At 41.1% G+C, this 23,821-nt stretch overlaps 1 protein-coding gene across 1 annotated transcript in view; it reads left to right on the top strand.

The window, feature by feature from the left end:
* Nucleotides 1-23,821, top strand: part of dnah2 (dynein, axonemal, heavy chain 2) — a 244,229-nt gene that overhangs the window by 188,181 nt on the left and 32,227 nt on the right. Inside the window, exon 102 of the mRNA XM_025054624.1 lies at nt 22,398-22,463. The gene's annotated coding sequence lies outside the window, so the exon portion shown is untranslated. The remainder of the gene's footprint in view (nt 1-22,397; nt 22,464-23,821) is intronic.

Genomic DNA, 23,821 nt, shown 5'->3' with positions numbered 1-23,821 from the left:
GTCAAGTTATTATTAACACGTGCAGCTGTCACACTTGAATGAGGTTCATTTATTCACCTGAAGATTTTAACTCGATTCCACACAGTGACCAAACTCCTCTAACTGTTTTTTATTTTATTTTGGCAAGTTCAGTACTTTAGTTTGACAGTTCAGTTTATTCCAATACTTATTTGCCTTTAGATGCATGTGGTGAAAATCCTTTAAGGCTTTGGTTTTACTTATCTTCTACATTTCTCCACAATAAAAATGAATAAAGATTCCGCATTTTAGCTTAACATCAAATCCAAAGTTATTATTGGAGGTGCACTTGTTGCAATATTTGGGCTGATTTCAATTTTTTTTTTTCATTTGACAGCATTCACAAATAATCAAAGGTGATCTGAAACCCATTTTTATTCTCATCACAAGTAATTATGAGACCCGCAAACTGCATTCACTCCCGAATTGAACAACTTTCAAAATAAATACTTTTATACTGTATATACTGTAGATGTAAAGGTATTTCAAATAGAACTAAAAACAGGTAGCTGCAGTTATCATTGCAAAATGGGAACGTGAGTTGTGGCTGTGACATGGGCCCCGTGGGGAGTTTTGTCCTTTTATTTTTGTTAATAAAACAAAGTTAGAAGTGGGGAGAGCCACCAGAGAAGTCGTTCAGGACAACAAACTCAGTAAAGACAGCAGAAAGTTTAAACACAGAGTGTCTTAAGACAAATATAGTTTGTCAAATGTTGATCTTTCAGTGTATTGTGACAGTGCACTAAAAAGAGGGCAAATATATTATGATATATTGTTTTCAATTGTTATTTGTCATGCTAGCAGCTGCTACCTTTTTTCAGTTGTATTTGGATTATTTTTTACGTTATATATATTTACATATATTAGATCTTGTATGTTTTATAAAAGTATTATTATAGTAAGTTGTTGAACTGAGATAATGTGATTGCAGTTTGTAGGAAATGTTTACCCACCAGCGTCAGAGTATGCACATCATTGCATGTGTGTACTCTGCCTCTGGTTCCAGGGCAAACATTAAGAATACAAACATTTTATGTCAAAGTGAAGTCATTACAAAACATTAGATATGAGAGACTGTTGGTCGACACAGTTAGCTTGTGGGTAAGAAAATGAAGTCAGGAAACTGGAGGCTGTTTGCATGGATGCCTCATTGAAGATACTGCGTTTATCAGTATGTCTATTAGCGTAAATTACATTAGCGGCCTCAAAATTAAGTCATGATTAGTCGCTTGTTTATCAAGTCCAATATCATTATGCTTCGTTAATGCACAATATCCATTATATAAATGACAGGAAGCAGACGGTCTGTTCTCTAAGCTGTGTCTGAGAAACCTGAAGGTTTCTGATAAGGACAATAATTTTTGGTTTTGGACGTGCCTTCGATCACTAACAAAATCACATCATTGGGACAATATGGTGCTGTATTTGTTTGTGGGTTTTGTGTGTTATCTGAATTGCAATCATATTATCACAGCAACATGAGTTTTCCTTCTTAGTAAAGCAGTAGTCTCTTACCTGAAGGGCCATTAATGATAACATAGCTGCGTTATTTCTCTTCAATAAAGTAAATCAACAATTCTGCTGCCCCCTGTATCGCAATTTACACCATTAGCTAAAAATTGACTTTGGTTAATAAATTAGTCATGGTCTAAAGTTATTTACATCTTCATCAAAATGTTTTCTGCACAAACCAAGTGCACATTTCATTAATCAGTAGTATAGCGTGCTTTTTTATTCTACTAGATTTCATGGCTCTTAAGGCAATAAAACCGAGTTGTATAAGTTCTAAAACGGTTCCTACTTTGTCCTGCGTCGAACTTTTCCAGACAGAGCTGCACTCACACGTAGCTGATTAATAAATGTGTGGACAAGCTGTGGGGACACAAACATATAAATCCATTATATTTATAGTTTGTCCCAGGAGGGCGCAATAGAGGGCAATATAGAGCAGTCGAGACATGGTTATGGCACATTGATATAGTGTACTGCATACGTGCAGTATTTCAAGGCAGTTACGTATTGACGTGACGTTATTCGTATATGGCCTCATGGGTTGAATTGAAAAAGCATGTTCAGGTGGATGGAGGCGAGTCATATCATCTTAAGTAAGGTTGCAAAGAAGCAGAGTCAAGTCATTGTTATTTAACTGACTTACAAGGAGAAAAGTCAAAAGGACTTGAAGTGTATTCAGAATATGTCACGTATGACAGACAAAGTTGATTTACCTGCTGTAGGTCATTGAGTTCACTCTGTAGAAATGTGCCGATACTGCATGTGGCTAATAGGGCTTTAAGGCAGTTATTTGTTTGTCCCAACAAGGTGGTCCAATACTAAAGGGTCCGTTTACAAACCCAACAGCTACATTTATCAGGTGATCACACACTGGTTGTGACAGTTAATCACGCATGTAAGGCTCAAACTGACGGTGATTGTGAGTGTAAGGAGAGTGAGTGACTGACATCACCGACTGTACACATGTACAGGTTAATGTGTTAATGAGCTTGGTCTCTATATGTACATGAGTGATGCATTTACTGTCCTAGGAAACGCTGTACCTCGCATGCGTTTTTAACACCCAGGAAACAGCAGGGTAGCTCATTCTGAGCGCATTTGCATGTGTTCATCTGCAACACAGTGTTTCTCCTTTTGTGTGTGTGTGTGTGTGCATGTACGCTAACATGAATGCTCAGTAGAGAGAGTGTATTCCTGGAAAGCCAGCTGCTGCTCCTGTTATCACATCTAACTCGATTAGCGCAGCTCATGCTGCCAATATCTCTGCTCTCAAAGCATAATGATGCTGTACACATAATGTATCCTTTATATAGAAAATAAATACACAAAGTTGGGCTGGGGAATAAAACAGTAGCCCGGTGAGCCGAATTGGCCATAAAATTTAAGTAATTTGTTTATTTCCGTACACATTAGGCGATAACAATATAACCACATGGTTCAGGAATGTCTGGTGTTTGGGTTGTAAAATTGACTTCACCCATCGTAGCCTCCTTGAACTCGTTCTAATATTCACTTGTGGAAGCCCCTTAATAGAAAACAGCTCTTTGCTACTGTTGTAAATAACTGCAAAAATGTCAGTTAGGCTGCAGGGGTTTTATATGAGGTGCTGACCTTTCCCAGTGATCATGCTAATCTTTGACCAGTCAGATAAATACAAGCAGACATAAGAGCCTATCATTGCCCCCTCCACAAATGTCTTCCAATGGACAGCAGTCATAATTATGCCCCAGGGTAACAGGCTGTCTAATTGCTGTTGGTAAGATACATGTTTTGCCAATTTCCAGACCCGAAGGGAGACTGCCATTCCTTTTAATCACTAGCTGGTGATTTTGACAACACGCCCCAAAATCTGTCGAAGTGATGCTTGTGTTTTAATTTCGGGTAGAGGGCAGTAGAGTGGACATCCTTCAGTTCATCAGAGTGGACGTAGCCACAGTGGTTCAGGTTTCTCACCTCACAGAGTCCAACAGGCACACTTCCCTTGTTCTAATTCTAGTTAGTTAAGTTATGCTAGTTGTTTTAGTAAGTAGTCTGTCTGTCTGTGAAGGACCTATTCATTGTCCCTGCTGATTTTATTTTCTCATGAACCACACTGACTCAACAACTTGTCTTGCTGGCCCCCACCGCTCTTCTTCTCTCTCGTGCATCTTTCATCCCACTTAACTGAGAGAACAAAGAAGACGTAGCTAGCACCTTGCTAATCACCTCAACGATTTTTTTTTATTGAAAAACGGAAAAAAATGCAAACACACAGCATCTGCACTTCATCTTGGTTTGAAATAGATTCCTAATGTTGATTAATATCTATATCTAGCCCTGTACGTCATATAAACTCATATAACAACATTCATCAAGTATGAATACCAGCACATAGAATCTAACCTGTCGCCATTGTCTTAGATTATACTGCATTTTTCTTAGACAAATGTTGTACATAAATCAGCTAAAGCATTTCTTATGTTACATTCAATGTTATTTCTTTTTAACCACAGGTGACGGTATGGTAATTAATGTAACACCCACAGTGATGGGGAGTTGGGGGGGGGGGGTGTTCTAGCTCTTTCTTCAAGGGATGCAGCTGTTCGTCTTATTATAAATGGAGGGACAATAGCTGCAGACTGTAATTGTTAAATGCCAGAAATGTCAACACAAAAAGTGGGTGTCATTTTAGCTTTTTGTGATAATTGGTGATAATTCCTCTCACCAATTTTGTCACTAATGTTTTTGATAGACTGAGACTGGGCTTAGCATTTCCATCGTCTTAGTTGTTGATTTTCATAAAATAAGAATAGTCTTAACTATAACTTGTTGAATATGAGGAGTTGAGGATACATACATTTAATAAAGCCCAGTGGTACATTTGTCTGCACTACAGCTGTTGACGCTGTGGAATTGTGAAAATCTCTTCTGTTTTATAATCCTAACCCTTGTATTATGTTGAAAAAACATTACATTGATTGTGTTGTGGGTCATTACACAAACTGTAAATTCACTCAGTCCAAAAACCAGGCTAAACTGCTACTAGTTTGTAACTGTAAATTCACTCAGTCCAAAAACCTACTACTAGTTTGGACAGTATACGGTATTGCAGCGTGGACCTCCTGCTTTGGCGTTTGACTGTGGATACTGGCAGGTGTGACAAAACAAAGCAGATGTGGAAGGTGTATGTAATTATTCAAAAGAAGAGCGCCGGTTGGCTAACGTGTTGGAAGTGTGTATTTAAGGCATGATGTAATTTGAATTGCATGTGGACAAACCAAGGCATACTTCGATCCAAGCCCTAGTGTATCATGTAAAACCTCATCCATGTTCTCTCCCTGAGTGACTTTTGTCAACCACACTCTTTTTCCCTCCTTCCCTCTCTACTGCACCTTCCCGTTCTTCATTCCTCTCTGTTCCTCTTCCTTCCTTCCTTTACTCTTTACCACATTCTTTGTTTGTCTTTGTGTGTACACTACACATGCTGCATCCAGAGCCAAGAACAGGGTTGTGTTGCCATGGTGAAAATGAAATCCAAAATGCAGAGTTGCAAGGAAACCCCTAATTGGCTGAGGAACCATTCATTGGGTTGTGATGTCAGCTGGTAGCCGGCCAATAGGAGGGAGCTAAGCCGGCCCTGTTGCTAAGGGGAGTAGCTTGGAACAAAGTCAGCTGGGTTTTCTCTCTCTCTCTCTCTCACTCTCCCTCCCTCCCTCCCTCTCTCTCCCTTTCCCTTTCTCACAGTCAGGTTCTGGCTCCCTTGTCTGTTCTCTCCTGCTGCTCGCTCTGCCTTTGCCCTCCGTGACTCCTCTCTCTCTCTCTCTCTCTCCCTCCCTCCCTCTCTCTCCCTTTCTCTTTCTCACAGTCAGGTTCTGGCTCCCTTGTCTGTTCTCTCCTGCTGCTCGCTCTGCCTTTGCCCTCGGTGACTCCTCTCTCTCTCTCTCTCTCCCTCTCACCCTCCCTCTCCTCTTCCCACAGCCCCCTCCCCTATATATTTTTTTCTCCCAGTTGCATGTGCAAAAGGGAAACGAGCACATGTTGAAAAATTCACCAAATTTTTTCTTGCTGAATGTTTATGCACTGCTGAACTTTGTCCAAATAAGCGTCTCCAAAAGTAATATATTTTGCATGTTTGGTTGAATGCATGTATTTGTTATGTTCAATTAGGCATAATAATAATTGTGACTTTGGGTGGTAGTCCCTGGCTTTTGTTGTAACTATTTCTGGTTTGGTGGCATTCTATGTTTTCTATGTTCAGTGACGGCGACTGCATGTCAGGGAGTTCAGCTGGGCCCCAGCAGCTGAGGTGGGCTGTGTTTGAACAGAGGCCAGGTACTGTTGAGTGTGCAGCTGCCGCCCCGCCCCCGCCCCAAGACTCCCAGTACCACAAACAGCAGACTCTTCTTTGTATCTGCTGGCATTACATGGTCTTGCTGTTTTTGTTGCCTTGTAAACAAAGTAGCAGATTTAGGAGGCCAGACAACTCGCAGTAAACAACCTCTAACAGAAATGTTTTGCTGTTTACATTAAACTAGATACAAAGCATGATACAATTAGTTCATTAATGAAGTAATTTCATTCTCAAAAAAACACTTCTGGTATAACAGTGGAATCCATATTTGGCAGGTGTTAATGGTTATTCCTGAATATAAAGAACCCGCTGCTCTGCTTAGTTGACATTGAAAGGCGTTTTTAAACTGTTTGACTTTCCAAGTTAATGTTACACAAGTGATCAGACACCAGGTGCCAATCAGAGCATGTCCCCATTGGCCAGTTTGGCATGGGTTTAAATGATCCAAACTGTTTGGGCTACAGATGGTTTCACATCTCCCACACAGGGGCATTTAACATGGACTCACACAATATGCTTTGTTGTTCTGCTGTCTTTACAGAGAAATCTTTCTTTTAGCAGAATGGAACACATATTTGGTAATAATATGGTATTGTTTGTTTTGACAGACGTTGTACCTTTTTAGTTTTTCCGGACATGTGATCGCATTTTCATCGTCTAGCTCAAAACAGCTACATTTCTCAGTAGTATTTAGAGTTTTGTTTTTTAAAAAACAGATATGAGTAATATTCCAAGTGAACATTAGCAGTATCACTCGTTTGACACTGTCTGAATGTAACAAAGAACAGCTAAAATGCTAGGACATTGATATTTTGCATCTTTAAATACAGTTGGAGCGTTGCATCATTCTATAAATTGTCTTTGTCACCACAATAACACACGTTGGCTAGCTTGGCTGGAATTGTTTAAGCACAACCAGTGCTGTTTCCACGGCTACTGCATAGTTGAGTAGAAAACTGAATTCATTAACTGAATTAATTTCCAAACAAGAGACTGTATATGTAAACAAACATTGTACTGTATAATATGGTAACCTTATTTTGTAGAAGAGCTTGTAGCTCCTAGTATAATGTGTGTTTGATAGCTAGCTAGTGACTTTCTTTAATGAGAAAGTTGGTTAGCACTAGCAGCCCCGTATAGCAGCCATCAATTATTTATTTTTGACAGAGCTTCTAGATAAATTGCCAACTTTTTGGATTTGCCTCATGTGATTTCCAGTCACCACAGCTCCTCCAGCTGAAGTTTAATCATTTAATCAGTACATGTGATGCATTTAGGGTTATTTTTTTATTAATTAATGTTTAAACTTTGTAAAGACATTGGGCCACATAGAGAACCTTTCAGTTTTTTAGGGGGAAAAGCAGGTGCACTACGTCAGCCTGTAATGATCTAGAGCAGAAACAACACTTCCGCTCTCACTAGACATTTTTCTGTGCATAGCTCAGTCAATACCTCATCTCATTTCTCCGTCCCACACTTCCTGTTTCCTGGCTCCCATCCTCTCTTTGTTAATTTCTTATCCTCTCTCTCTCGGGACACATTTTTGTCCTTCCACTGTCGAGTCATTCTTTTTTTCTTTTCTTCCCCTCTCACTGAATGTAATGGTTCTATTGTGCAGTAGTAAAGCCTCCTTCTTATGAATCAAACTTTGCTAATAGAGCATGACCGCCTTATAGATGATGTAACACACGCACACACACACACACACACACACACACACAAACAAAAGACTGAGTGTACTGTACCCCCAGTCATTCATTCACAATATCTGGAGCAAGTGAGAGTGAAGTGAAGTGAAGAGGGCACAACAACATTCTATCTTTAGATGTTAAAAGTTAAGCATTATATATTTTAATATATATATGTTTAAATATAGTATATGTATATATTCATATATAGTTACATATATAAATTGCATATATATTCAAATGTATAAATCAACCAGATGAGAGCTTCTTTTTAAACAAAAGAAATCTACAATAGTTTTCAACTCGTTCCAGGAAAAAAACTACAGTCATGTTCACGGCCAAACACGAGCAGAGTCTCCCAGTGTGCACTTGTGCAGTCAGAGAGACTTGGGAGGAGAGTGAGCGCTGGGCTATTGTGTGGTTCAAAAATAGCATTTGTGCACACACATCTACACACGCTGTAGTTGAAGCTCAGAATAGAAAAGTTTTAACATCTGGGCTGACTCCGTTTTCATTTTTCTGTTTTCTGTTTTCCTCTCTGGCTCATCTGTCATTGTTTTGCTTTCTCTTCTTATTCATACACTCTGATAGAAACAAAAAAAGGGGAAAAAATGAACAAAGAGAAAATGAGGCATGGTCAACAAGGAAGACAAAGAGTCTATGCCAGTGTGGAAAACCCAGCACGACTGCAGTGCTATGTTGGAGAGTTTTGGGGAACATGAGAAGTGTAAAGCAGTGTGTGCACTGTGATGCTCACTCGCTATACAGTCATCCCTCTTCTGTCACGGTAGTTGCGTTCCAAAACCCACCTCGAGAGGGGAAAAATTGTGAAGTAGAAGTGAGATAGTTTTTATTTAATTTGTGTATATTTACCCTTTACGAACCTCCCCCACACTATTATCAACCCTCCTTAGACTGTATTACCCTTCCCCACATTATTATAAGCACAGTAGAGTTGTATAATGGTGACGCAGAACAAAGTGGCCGACAGACAAGGGGAGATGCTGAGAGATGCTTTTAGCCATTGTATTAGCCAATAGTATGCTGTGTACTATCTCATCTAGGCAAACAAAGCTGCCAGTGATCATTCGCACATTTCAAAATGAGAATCCACATTTTTAAAGCCAAAACTTTTGTAAAGATAATTATCTTGCTATATTTCCAATATGGCGAAAAGTTTGCATGATCTGATTAAGAAAATCGGCGATGTAGTGAGGGAGCGAAAGGAGAACCACGATATAGAGAGGGAACACATATCATATCAGTTCAGGCAGCTGAAAGTTGCCAATATATTAGTCTGCTCTAGACTGCTCATTCCACAACAAACAAAGCATCACGTGTTGCAACAAAAGGGCCGAGGTTGAATGAAGAAATACTGAGATACAAAACAAGAGCATTCAGCCATATTTTCAGCGTTACGTTCGAAAAACCACATGATCTGTAGCACATGCAGTGTTGCAAATGATGTCATCAATCTGTGCAAAGTTTAAATGTATTGTGTGTTGTTTGGAGTGAGACTTAGACCATTAATTAAACTGATGAACAATTTTAGGGTGCACTGACACCTGGGCCGGTTCTTTCATACTACGCGGGAAGGAATGGCCTCCTTTCCCTGTCCCCTGCTGGCCTCCACATTACCCCAAAGGTAATGGAGCTGAATCCTGGTTGGCTCTGACACATTTGTCAATGACAGATCCAACAACACAGTGGCAATGACTGTGTTGGTTTTTTGTGAACTGTCAGTTGTGTTGCACGTGCACAAAGATTTTTGCGGAGGTAGCAGAAACTGTACTTTACCGTGCTTGTGCTCATGTCCAACCGCCATATAATTTGGACTGTAGGGGGCAAATGTGCCTGGGCACGGTACAATGGCCCTTAGGTGAGAGCAATTCATTACAATAGAGACAAAAAATATATAATATTCACAGAGTGAGGTCGGAAAAATGCTAATATTCGCAACAAGATGTGCGTGTTTGTGAACCCAGTGGGGCTCCTATAACCTAGTTTGATTAAGAAGAGGGAGGCAGAGAGGATGGGGGCCAAGGAGGGGTCACATGGGCCCCACAACTTTGCCATCTTAGGTTTCTGTATCGACTGCTGTGGCTGCCCCACATCCCTTGTCTCCTCTGTTTGTGTTCTCCCTATAGAAGTCTCACAGGTGGATGAGACAATCGCTTATTCTCATCTTTCTCTCGCCCCCTCTAAATAAATCTCAGCTGATCTGTGTTTCTCCCGTCTCCCCTGTCTCCCCTGTCTCCCCTCCCATTCAGCTTTTTTCATCCTCTCACTGGTCTCTCATTCTTTTATTCATCCTCACCCAGCCTTCCTCTCCTCCTCCAGTCAGGTGAGAGGGAGGTGAGACAGGAGTAGGGGGAGGTGATGTATTAGCCATGCTGTCTGGAGCCACTGGTAACATTATATCTCATCACACAGGGACAGAGAGAGGAAGGCTTTGGTAGAAACATGAGCTTTAGTGATTGTACATTCTATGCAAAGGTCATTTTTAGACACCAGATAGAAGTGTTCGAACACTAAGGCACTCACTGTACTGTTTGCCATAATGTATGTGTTTATTTGTCATGCATTGAAATCCCCTTTTTCTTACCCTTACTCTAGCTGTGTATTTCAGTACTGAAGGGCTTGTCCAGGTATCTGGAAAATGGGGACCCGTCTTCTCAGTGCCCTTGGGCTGTTACCTGCTCCAACACACACACATACACACAGTACATGTACAAGTGAAATCTTAAAAAAGATGCTTTCTTGGTATAACAAGCAAAGAAATGTGCTAATGGCATTTTCAGTGAAAAAACGAGGGAACTATGAGACAGAGAACAAAAAGTATGAAAGACAAATTACAAGTAGGGTTGTCCCGATACTGTGTTTTTTTGTCGCTGAGTACACAGCTAGTTTTTAGGCTTATTGGTGATGTCCCGATACTGTGTTTTTTTGTCGCTAGTTTTAGGCTTATTGGTGTTTTATAAGTAAATATGTTTTATAAAAGCGATATTGACATTGACGTTATTGACATTTACTTTCTTGCCTTCGGTACCTGCAATGAAGCCTGGTCTTTTTTGGCCTTTCTTGCAGCTGGTGAGCTGATCTCAGGTCTTAGCTAGTCTGACCCAGACCTGGAGATCAGGATCTTAATTTTAATCGATAAAGAAAAGGAAGGAAGGAAAGGAACGTGAACTCCTTGTCATTGTGACACAGCACACCACTGCACACAACCAAATGTGACCTCTGTCTTTAACTCATCACCAAAATGAACAGTGGGCAGCTTTAAGAACCTAGGGAGCAGTGTGTGGGGACAGTGCCATGCTCAGAGCACCTCAGTGGTAACTTGCCAGCTGGTGGACTCCACCACTGCCCCATAAATAGCCTGAACCCAGAAAATGTGAGCCAGCTGTAGAGAGCTGAATCTATGAGATGTTAATGTTCGATGTTATCGAATTACAAGACACTTGATAGTTATACCAGTGATCAATGTAATAAAATAACTAATCATGATCTAAGACGCTGGCCCTCTTATGTTCAACAGCTTCTTCTGTACATGTGCATTAAATAATTAGTGTTGATTTTATTAGACAAGTATTGTACTCCGCTCAAATCCTTTAATAGCTTTTATTTTCTCTTGTGTCCCCGGGCGTTCTGCTCAATTAGCAGGTTATCCTAATCAACCTGCACCACAAAGCCTCATTAATTTTGTATAATTAATTTTTATCAGCCTCCTAATGCTTTGCTAATTCATCATTTAATCTATAAATAGGTAGTCAGCAATCTTAAGTATAAGTGATTTATTTATTTTTTTAATACAGTGACAGACATTTAATCGCTCTTTTTCTCTCTCTCTTTTTTGGCTTTTAATGGATGCAATGTAAATATGTACTCCATTTATAATTAGATACCTAGTGGTCAGCATTGATCACATTATTTGCAATTAATTGCAATGTCATGTCAAACTTAAAAAATAGATATATGTCAAATTTGTGTATAGTACTTATTTTGGAAGTACTACTCAAGCGGTTGGAGTGTACTCTTTTCATTTAGGTGATACGTATGACTGGAAGTACTCCGACAATAAAACAGTTGAACATTGCAGTAGTTGCAAATAACTTTTGGTTCTGTTAAAATGAAAGAGCTTGGTTCCTTTCTCCATCTTTCTGTTATTGTGAAAGCTGCAGCAGGCTTAGCCCCTCCACCCCAAATGCTCTCATTGGTTGCGACCTGTGACGATGCCAGCCCCAAGGTAGTACTGACCTTAGGTAGTACAATCACTCCTCCTTGGACCCATGCTTCACTTGTAGTAGGGGGTCACACTTGGGCCAGTTGTTCTGTACCGTGCTGAAGTGTGAAAGACCCCCCAAATGCAAGCCCGGTGGCCTCTGACACATATGTCAGTGACTGTTGTTTATATGTGGTTAAAGCAGAGTGATCAAGAGTGAATCTGACAACTGCTGCAACGGCTGCTTTGCGGACTATCTTCAAAATAGTCAGCCCTTGACAATGTCTTGATTTATGGACTGCACAGGGCGGCGATTCACAGATGGCAGTAGTAGAGGTACTTAACCGCATGTGTGCATGTGTGGCCCAGGGTTCCACGTTTTGGCACACCACTTTCAAACACACCATTGGAGGAAAATGCTTCGCGCCGAGGCACTGAGCGGTTACTCCTAAACTAGCCCTAAATCCAGACTCTAGGGGTCTAAACCCGATTAGCGCGGTAGAACATGTGGTGGTAAACTCTGATCATTTTGTTCCATTTTGGTTAAGAGATCGTGTCCATTTAAATCTCCCGAGTGACTTCACAGTATCAGTGTTGTTGGCCATGATTCCATCGACATACTGTACCTCCTCAGTGTTGACAAACAGGGAAACTACTGTAACAAGTAACAAAACTGCAAACTCAACCAGTCTGCCACAGGCCGCTCAAGCTCTGGTCAAACTCAGATTGGTTTGTTTCCTTGCAGCACATTAGCAGGTGGAGCTTGTCCTGACCGCAGACCAGATGTGTCAAGTGGTTGAGCTGGGGACACAATGTGACCCCTGGGGCCTGTTGGAGTGCTGAGGGAGGAGGGCAGGCCTTTGATTTTGTCAGCCCAGCCCCTCCACCTCATGTCCCTCAAGTCTGGGCTTTTCCTGGGCAGCGTGGCACAGTGTGTGGCCTGGCCACAGGCCAGCCCAGCCAGTCTGCCTGCCTCTGCCAGCCAGCTTCTCCTGAAACCTAAGACAAAACTGGGTCACAGCCAGACTCTCTCTATTCCACCATCATTTCTTTTCTTCTCTCTCTAGACTTCCTGTCTGTTCACTCTTGATCATTCGAGGATTTTTTTTTATATATATTTCCATTTCCTTAACGTTTCCTTTTGGACATGTGCATTTCCTAAACATTCTGATTTTTTTTTTTAATCAAAGTAAACGCAGCATCACACTCATCCAGCCCATTTTTCCCACATCATGATTGTATTTTATAAATATTGAAGTCCACATAGCATAATCTAACATATAATTATAACATTCACAATTGTAGTGTTTTAAAAGAAAGTCTTTTTTTAAAGCTCATGCATTTGTAAGCAGTCATAATTCTTCTATATAAAGGCGACTAACGTCTTTAACAGTTGACTCTCCCACACACACTTCCTGTCCTCCTGTACGTTCACACGCTCCCCCACATACAGATGTTCTATCAGTTTTCCCATATAAACATACATACAGCGTAGTCCAACCCAACACCCCCCGCCGTCTCTCTGTGGTCTTTGTGTTACAGTGTGTCTGTCGTCCTGTCGCTGTGTGTGGGCTCCACATCAAACCAGCTGCCTAACCAATAGAGGCTAGCTCCGTGGCTAGCTCTCCCCGGCTGGCACGTAGCGTTCCCTGTGTGTGTGTGTGTCTGTGTGTGTGTGCGGGTGCATGCGTGTGTGTTGGCTCCTACCTTCTATAACCACCCACAGTGCTGCAACTGACAACTTTTACAGATTTTATCCAGAAAGGTTTTCCATTGATAATATTGGTCATAAGCCACCGTCTGCTCCGTGTTTAAGATCTGTCTGGAATCAATCACCTTCTTTAATCCTCGTTTGTTGACTTTTTTACACGTTGTTTGTCTGCCTGTTTCCACTTACTTATCTGTCTTTATATGCTATGCCACTGTTTCTCAAAGACTGGGTCTTGACCCTCAGGTGGGTCGCAACCCTTTTTTTTGGGATCATCTCGCATTGTTTTCCAGGTGTTTATGAATAATGTTTATTGACTTGGGTTGCGAAGGTTTGTGACTTTTAAAATACGGGTCCCCAGAAAAAAAAAGTTTGGGAAACACTGACCTAAGATGACAAGAGGAGACACGTTTGTAAATGATATCATATTGTTTTACGATATGATTTCTGCATAGTCGACTTTCAGCTGTCTCCTGTGGTCTGGTCAGCTTAACTTTTCACTTTACAATTGAAATTGTAAAATTAATCATTTGAAATTAGTTATAATTACTCCTTAGTGTAGTCCATTAACTGGCCTTTTTTTTTACCCTTAATCTATTTAATGTTTCTTTTCTTCTTTTGAGTCAGTTTTTTTTTTTAAAGAACAATGAGACACTTTTGGCTCAGGATCAGATTTTTACGTTCCTTTATTGACAACAGTGCGATTGACCACAGGCCAGTCTTCCCTCCTCTGCCTTTTCTCATGTTTCTTGTTTTATATTTCTAACTTAAGGGCAAGCTGACCTGTTGTGTGTGTGTGTGCATGTGTGTGTGTGTCTCGGACAAAGAAGTCGACGTGTTTTCACGGAGGGTAATCTTTTTGGTTTTTTGCAGTGTTTGAAGATTTTCCTTGGTCGGCTCCAAAGTTTTACATCAAAAGCACAGGTCACCCTCCCTCCCCTTCCTTCATCTCTGTCCTCCCCCGTCGGTCGCCCCCTTCTCTTTCTCTGTGATCTGGGTAGACGTGCAGGGGTGTCCTGCAGATAAAGTGTGGGCTAGTAAGATTAGACCTGCTGACGCCTCCACACTCGTACATACACACCACAGGCAGGAGAGGGATGGCTTTCTGTGCAGGTAGCAGTACAATGTGTTCCATGTCAGTTGACCTCATTCACTCTTTTGTTTTGTGCTGAAAAGTTCTTACTGATGAATCATTGACTTAGACCAATGACAGTATTAACTGGGCTTTTTTAAAAGAACATAATGTTAAAGCAACAACTAAAACTCTAACTAATCACAACATAACGTAACTAAAGGATTCACCAAGGTCACAGATTGAAGTAATCAAGTAGCAGCAGATGGAGACATTGACTGTACACTAAATGTGTTTTTGTAGGTAGCTGTAACAGGTCCACATTGCACCATCCTCCACTCCCGCATCACGGGGTCTTACAAATTAAATTGTCTGGCCTGATTAATTAAATTCTGCAGGCAGCAAGCTTTTTAATTAAAATTCTGTTGTGATTGTATTGCGCCTGTTAATTAAAAAAAAAACCAGGTGGCTGTTAAAAGTGACCAAACTCTGAATGGCCAATAAACAATTTGAATAATATTTAATATGAGTGCAAACATATAACAATAACAATAAGGCTATGTAATACACTTAATCCTTGCATGAGAAACTCACTTTTGTACAGCGTTGATTTACACCGAATGTAAATGTTTACACAGCCGTGATCAAATGAGAGGCTCTGGTGGAGAACCAGGACTAATGAGCCCAGAGGTTTTCTGTCTTCGGTGAGATCTTCGATGTGAACATGTGCAGTACATTCAGTTCAGTACAACAGTACAAACTGAACGTGGTGGATACACACCCAGTATCAAATAACTCACTTGGAGGAAAAGTTGACGCGAAAAGTTGAGTCGATTTCTTTTGAAAACAACTGTTGTTAACTGAAGAACACAGAGCAGTAGTGACACTGCACAGAACCTCATGATGACTGAAACGACACAGGGGAAAAGGCTGAGGGCAAAGTTGAAGGAACTGAATTTTATCAGGCTCGACCCGCTCCGACACACAGTTTCCCATGAAGTCAGGTTTGGAGATTGATTTAAGGCTGCTGGTTTTGATATCAAACTTTGATCACATTTGTTCAAACACAAATTTTTTTCTCATTTGGAGTAAGAAACCCCGCCAAACTTTCTGCGTCCAAAACAATGGAGTGTGAGCAGCTGCTATAACCAGATTTGTCATCAGCGTGTTTGACCCACTCAGCTATTTTTCCCCACAAGATGACGCAAAAGTCACAATGAGTCTCACACACACACATACAGTATAAAAAGCTGCTGATTTGTACGCAGCCTCGCAGTAGTAGACGTGTTTTCTCTGTCTCTGTCACTACGGTGTTCATCCGTTTCTGCATGTGTGTCACGTGCCTCTCTGGCAGACTCCGAGCAGCTGCATGTGGTTTGTGTTTGACTCTCTGACAGCGGCCGGCCCCTCTCTCCTGTCTGGACTCTCGGTGAGCCCTGGCCTTCATTCGCCGGCAATCAAAGCGCTGACCAAATAAAACACGAGTACAAGAACATACACACACGGTGTTCCACTACACAAACTACTTCTTGTATGTTGCCCCGAGAGGAGCGAGATGCCAAGTAACACGTGCACAAACTGATGGTTCCCTGTTCTGTCCTTAGTGTTTGTAAATTGTGTTTGTTCCTCTGTGCTTCTGGAACTGCAGACACATTTCCTAGTGGTCATGCAAAACGTTAGCCGGCTGGATATAATCCCGCTTTGTAAGTCTGTGTGCATGAGTTTGTGAATATGTTTGGTCCCTGTAGCTAATGGTTCTAAATGTTCTGTCTTTTCTCTCTGTGTGTGTGTGTGTGTGTGTGTGTGTGTGTGTGTGTGTGTGTGCTGACTCAGCAGATGCAGTGCATTTAATCGGTGTGTGTTAACACTCCGGCTGTCTTTTTTTGAGATCTGTTTTCAGAGCTTTAATTTATCACGTAGTCAACAAGTCTTTGGGTTGGTGAGTCTTTATATACCTTATACACTACATGCAGTAGTACATACAGTATATGGCCATTATATGGTACGGCTGAGGGATGTGTTTATATGAATATTGCACACATGTGTCCACATGTGTGCAATTATGTATTGACCTTGTCTCTTACTGCTGGTTACCAGAAGGTTGATGAATAAATAAGGGCGTGACGCCTCCTCAGCAAGCCAAACACACACACATACACACACACATATATGCATGGACATGCACGTAAAGTTTGCGAGGCTGTGTTTGTAGAGTGGAATAATGTTTGTTGTCGTTGATCAAAAATAGTGCCTGCGTGTGCCGTTGCATTCACTTGAAGCCAACCCAGTGTATATGCACTGCATCCATTCTGGGGAAGATATGTGAAGGTGTGATGATAGCGACAGCGCGGCTCCTTATATCTGAGTCTCCAAGAATCTTCCTGTGAAAGACCTGTGTGGCTAATGACGCAGACTTTCCTTTACACACACTCTCTTTGTGCTCAAAGTGTGGCGGGAGTGGTCAGAAGATGAAGTGCCAAGCCACTGCTGAGGTCACTAGGGTTAGAGCTCTTTGAGGTTAAAGGTCAGGTCTCTTCGTCAAGTCCAAAGCAGGCGTCCTAGCAACCAGAACACAGGGCGTCATTTATTTACCCAAACACAGCAGCAGATTCGCATGTAAGCAGTAATTGGTGGACATTCTCATCCTCTCATCCTCGCACACTAATTTCACATTCAACACATGCTTCACCATATTGACTGCAGTTGTGGGATTTTTCTCCTCGGTCAGATTTAGCGCCGCTTGCGTCACTTGGTCGTCTCCACCCTTTTAATTTCATCCCATTCTTTAATTAGTGCAGCAAATGGCCTCATTTGCAGGGGAACATGACTCACTGTATGTGCACTCAGTAACATGATGTGCAAATATGCACTAAGTGAAGAAATCTTAACTGCAAACCTTGTTTATGTGTAGGCCAGGAATTGACCAATACAGTGGGGCCTCGAGATTCGAGTCTAATCCGCCGATCGAATTTTCCCGATTAAAAATAACTAAAAATCAATTCATTTGTTCATCAGAAACATGGATATAAACAAATTTATTGATAATATAAATTAATAATAATTAAGAAAACATTTTATATTATTGTCAATGTTTCCTCGTATCACGAGGAAAATCTTGCAAAAGTTGCTTACCAGTAACTTGGAAAACTCCAAGCCTCACTCGTATCTTCAAGCCCGACTGTATTGAGTTATTTCTCTATAATTTGGAATGTGTGTCCTTTTATATTTGTTGCATTGCTCGTATGATTGCGTAAAAAACATTAGAAACTGTTTCATCTCCATAATATATCTAATGTAACTATTTTTAGATTTAAAATGATTGGTTTTGCTATTAAAAAATCTACCTCCACAACGTACATCTATGGTACCCAACCCCCCGCCCCCCGCACCCCAACACCACCACCATCTCCACATCAAAGTTGTCCACATTCCATGCAATACATTTCTTGTCATTGTTCCTGTCTGACACTGCACATATGACGACTTGCCCTGTTTTGCGGTCATGGTTGCACACATCAAAGCAGAGCAGAGAGCCCTGTTCAGACCTGCACTGTTCTTCACAGATGTGCTGCATGTCCATTTTTTGTTTTGTTTTATAAACGTCAAACCCGGTGTTGCGTTACACCGGACATGAAAGCTTTACTGCAACTATGTTTAGCTAAGCTGATTTGATCTGCCGAGGTCAAACTTCAGGTATTTTAATTCAGCTGTTAGGTATCACTCTTACAATCTGTGTATTTGTATGTCTTCTCCAATACCACGTGACCTCGCTGTCAGTTAAGACACGTTTCGTTTTCGTCATGATGGCAGGGTGGTGCAAAGGAGTAGGCACATTTGTGAAAATAGGAGGGGAGAAGAAAAAAGTCAGAATATTTAACATACAGATTGATTTTTTTTTTCGTACTTGTTTTGGTTACTTTTTTGCTCATTGCTTGTTTTTTAAGTTCATCTTAACTATTTTTGAGCTGAGGTTTCAGTGCTCAAATGTTGATGCTTGCATGTGAATGTTGCCCTTAAACAATTTCCTCACAATGAATGTTTCATCTGTGAGACGTGTTTGGTGTTCCTGTCTTGATTTAATTGTCTATTTGCTGCATTTGCTGATATTTGATTGGCGGTTTGCTTTTTTCCTTAAGTTGAGATTGTACAATAACCCCTCACAGGGTTGCAGTACGGCAGTGAGGCCGTGAGTACAGTGTAGTATCTTCTAGTATTTCATTCTTTAACAGGCCACAATTTCAAAATGACATGCCATCTAAAAATAGCTGCAAACTCACTCACCCATGTCTCAAATCAGCACTAATCTGACCGGATACCCTCCACCCCCTTGTCACTGCCCATGACTGATTTCTCCAGCCCGCTATGTAATGCCGGTTCCTCCCACTGTACATTCCAGACTGAGCTACGAGCCAACTCTTTACTAAATTTGAGAGCGCTGTGTTGGTCTTTGTTGCCTGACAAATATCGTCAGTGTCATACTGGCTTGCGGATACAGGCAGGTTGAAGCTGAAGAATCAGCCGCTTGGAGGCCCTCAAGGCACAATCCTGGGGCCTCACCTTGGTTGCTTTTTGAAAGATTTTTTTTATTGTTTTTAAATCATTCAGACCTACTGTGGGACTATTGTTTGTGTGTATGTTTTTCTCTGTGTATGGGCCCCCAGGCTGTTGTCAAGCAGATCATGTGGACTCCTGTGACTTAGCTGTCGGTCTACCTACACCCCCGCCCCCCTCTGAAGAATGTGAAAAAACAGTAGAAAGAAACAGAGAGACAGGACTGTGATAGCGGGGGGGTTACAACCGAAATAGAGTGAGCACATTCCTGGACATGCACAAAACGTGTCCACAGGGGGAACTACTAGCTCGGCAAGAGTTGTAGACCTTGAGCATCTTAAAATAAGGTTCTCCTCCTTCCCCCTCCCTGTCCTTGTTCTGCTCCTCCCCCTTCCTTCTCATCTCTTAAACCCCGGAGTGGTTTAAGCGAAGGGATAATCTGTGGAAGAATTCCAAAAGGCAGCAATCTAGGCATTATCTGAAAAGAAACATGAAGGATGATGGAATATTTCAGGCTTATCTGAAATAATTGCTTACAATTTGGTTTAGAAATTGTGAGAAAATCAAAAGAGATTCCGGCTCCACTGAGTGGATGAATCATTGTCGATCAAAAATCTGTTTGTGATACAAAATGTGTTCTACAAATACTCAGCCCTTTAGGTCTTTTCATTCAATTAGACTTTTAAATTTGACTCCTAAAACCACAGTTAATAGTATACACAGTGATTATAAGCTACAATGACTCCATCAAACTACTAATTTATTCCCTGATTAGCTGATTTTTTGGATGAGATTAACCTCCATTGATCCCCACACGTTGATAAGTAAACAGTATTTTCGACGTTTTTTTGCATCAAGTTCTGTGGTTTTAATTTTCTAATGGATTAAACAAAATGATTAACTGACATGATGATTGGTCAGTTAATTGAATATGAACACTCTAGACAGTTAAAGCTCTAAAAATCCGATTCAGTCAGTGATGTTCTAAATCATATTTGGCCGTGACAGCCCGATTTTGCCTGAGCTGTTTTGGTTTGTTTTTATTTCACATTCTCAGAGTGGTCTGCATTGGACTAATAAGTAGGTCACTGTAGGGTTGATGTTTGACATGATGCTAGGCTATCAGGATATAGCTGCGTTACTGTGAACAGGCTACATGTTTAGGGCTTAGCTCCTTGTGTCCTACTTTAGACTTGATAAATAGGCTTCATCTGCGAGCGTGATGATGCCCGATGTTGCACCTTCTTACATCATGCTGGTGTTTTGCTCTTTCGTAGTTCGTCTGCCCACGTGTTGTTTGTGCCTTGGCGCATCACTATTTATCAAAGTGTGTTTGTGCGTGTGTTGTGTCTAGTTTGTGGATGTCAGTGGAAGACAGTGACGTGGGATGTGTCTTGTCTGGCAGCTCTAAACCCTGACACACTTGTGAGGTTAGTCTGTACCTTTGGTTCTGTTCTCACAAGTTTGTTCTTGTTGTTTTTCTCAAGCGTCTGTGATGCTTTCGGTGTTGTTTGCCAGGTGTCTCATCATGTGTTACCTGGTCAGTATGTGTGCTCTAAATGACATAGACACCATATTAAAGACCTTCTGCACTTTATATATTTAAATTTTAGAGCATTCTGTTTATCTCCATCTCAAAGCCCATGGGCCATTTCCAGCCCACTGCTCCACTTCCCATGATCTGATTATTATGAAATACAAAAACAACCTGCTTATTCATTCAGTTTTTATTTTAATATGTTCTTTTAAAGCAGGTTGATTGAGTTTGTTTATTTATTTATTTTTTTTGAATGATTTGTGACATGATTTAATTTGTATTTGAGAGATAAATCACCTTGGTTGGAGCGGGGTTTAAAGGCTGGAAGTATTGATGTATGTCCCAGGCCATCTTCTTTGAACATATTTTTGAAAAATAACTTCACTTGAGGCAAGAGCTGAACTGAAATGACCCCCCCCCCAAAGCATATGTGAGGTTAAAGTGTACAGTTACCCTGCCCTTCAGCTGCCAGGTGAGAAAACAAGCGGAACCTCATGGAATGTGCCCATCTGTTAATAAACATTCATTGCTGTGGCAGTATTTTGGTGGTCTTGGTTGTAAATATCAAATGGAGAGGTATTTCACATATTTAATCACAGCAACAGAAAGAAATAGTTAAATTGATCAACATAAATGTTGGGTCTTTGGAGTGTATTTTGTTTTAATAGTTTTGAAAAGGTAGTACCCAAGGGGTATGTTCTAAAAATAAAACTAGCCAACAAGATGGTCAACAAAGTCTGTATTCAACAAGTAGCTCTTCATTTCACAAAGTACCGTTGAAGTATCTCTCAGTTTCAAAAAAGACTGGCGACCCCTGCTGTAAACATATTCAGAATAGATTCTGTCTGAAATATGAAAAATGCATAGAAACTTCCGTGGTGCATGTTAGTATAAGGAGAATAAGGAGGACAAAGAACACACAGTCATTGGTCTTCAGTGCATGATGCAACAGACACATAGTATCACTGCAATTTCAAACAAACCCTCAAACAGTCTGATACTGTAAAGTAAAACAACAGTGTTGTCAGTGTTGATTTTTTTTACAGTCATTTTTGTTGTTGTTACACAGGCATAGAGACAGAATGATATGTGCTGTACATCCAGTAATTCCACCGTGCCTTCACACATCGTTGATCTAATTACAGTTGATACACATGTTTGAATTGGGAATGTTTTGTTTTACCTCAAGCCAGCCATGGGTTTTTAGAAGCTTTAGGCTGACAGAGTTACCAAGTGACTTGGAGGGACCTGTAGACAGAATTATTGCTGAGAACAAGGCTTTACTGACGTTTAGAAAGATACTCCTGACACTGACGGGATAACGTCGAGATTTGTTTTTGTAGCGTTTGAGTTCTGCATCAGTATATTTCTGGGATATTATTTTCTGACAGTATTGAGAAAACGTTACGATAAAATAATCATTGCACTTAATACTACAGTTAATTGTAATACGGAGTAACCCCGAATTGAGATGCATGGATGGATTGTTGGAAATATTGACTTATATCCAACAATCATAATTATCATCATCATCATCATTTATCAAGATTATTCCACTGCTATTCTGTGATTAATCCGATGTAAACTGTTTATAACTACTAATGTCTGGCTCATTTGACAGCATTATAAGTTTTATTAGAATTGGATATGAGACAGCAGGTGATTTATTAGGAAACACAGCAGACTTGTGTGCAGTATATGTGTTGTTATAAATAGTATATGTGTACTATTTCATATGTGTGGTGTGTTCTCACTTCAGGTACGGAGGAGTCCCAGATCACCCAGTTCAAGTCAGCCCCAATCCAGAGCAAATATTTAGGAGCAGGTAAGAAGAAAAAACTCTACGTGGGTGTGTGTGTTTGTATGTGTGTGTGTTAGTGTTAGTGTGCATCCTGTGTGTCTATATTTCCACTCTAATAGATTATCGATGCACTGCTGAGTTGGTTTGCTACCGCAGACAGTGGAAATGGGCTTGGACTCCCATGTGGAAATGGGATATCTCAAACACACACACACACACACATTAGCTTTATACTGTACACAGGCACAGTGACTATAAAACAGCTCCCATGTGCAGGACTTTAAAGCACATTTTACACACACACACACACACACACACACACACACACACACACACTTGTGTGCTATTAGACACACCAGCACACCTGCTGGTCTTTAACAGAAGCCGTGCTCTATTCCAGTATGTGAAGATGAAAAGAGAAGTGGAGGGCAGAGATGGACAGGAGGAAGAGGAGGAGACATGAGGAAGCTGGGAAGGACAAAGAAAGATGGTAGATTAACAGGAAGTATAGTATATAAGGGGGGGGGGTGCTCAGAGAAATAATGATTAGCTCCTCACGCGCCCTCCTCTTCTACCTTCTTTTTCTCTTTTTGGACGGTTGTGTGGAGGTATCACAGCGTGGTGGAATTCAAAAGATAAAAAAAGAGTAGGCAACTGATAGACACGAGCAGCGCAGGCTGTCGAGCTCAGTGACAGTCACACAACGCCGCACACACACACACACACACAGGTTTGCGATTCTGCGATCCCTCGTTGCCTGTTGTTATTCCATCTCCTATTTACATATAGTTAATAAATGTGAAGTGAGGCCAGAGAAATGACGGGGAAGAAGAGGTGGAGAAAAACACAATGTCAAAGGAACTGTTTCGGCAGCCAGGGAGTTGGGCATGCTGCATGTTGGAGAATTCAAATGTACTGGTGCTGGATCCACACCACATCACTCAACATGTGTGCTCCTCAGAGAGATGATGAAATTTAAGTCACATGGAATGTACAACTGTACGTGGGCAAGTGAAGGCAACCTGTTAGCCATGCAGTGATTTTAGAGATTATGAGTACTATTTTCACAGTACTGTTGTGTGCTTGTGTGATCACGGTGCTGCTAACAAATGTACACAGAGTACCCTACACACTAGGGTTGGTTTACATTGGAATGAGCGCTGGCCTAGAAAGAGGAGGTGGTCTCAGAACAGAAGTGAACCCTTGGCGGCTTGGTAGTATTTGTCGACGCCTGTTCAAACTGACATGTTCCTTAATAACATGGCGAGTTAGCATCCAGAACAGTGCTTCTTGACCTTGTTGGAGGTACTGAACCCCACCAGTTTCATATGCGCAGTCACCAAACCCTTCAGTGATGGCCAAGCCGGGGGGGGGGGGGCGTC

Source organism: Cynoglossus semilaevis, chromosome 1, assembly GCF_000523025.1.
Source record: "Cynoglossus semilaevis isolate Cse_v1.0 chromosome 1, Cse_v1.0, whole genome shotgun sequence".
Lineage (NCBI taxonomy): Eukaryota > Metazoa > Chordata > Actinopteri > Pleuronectiformes > Cynoglossidae > Cynoglossus > Cynoglossus semilaevis.
This window is presented reverse-complemented; position numbering and strand designations above follow the sequence as displayed.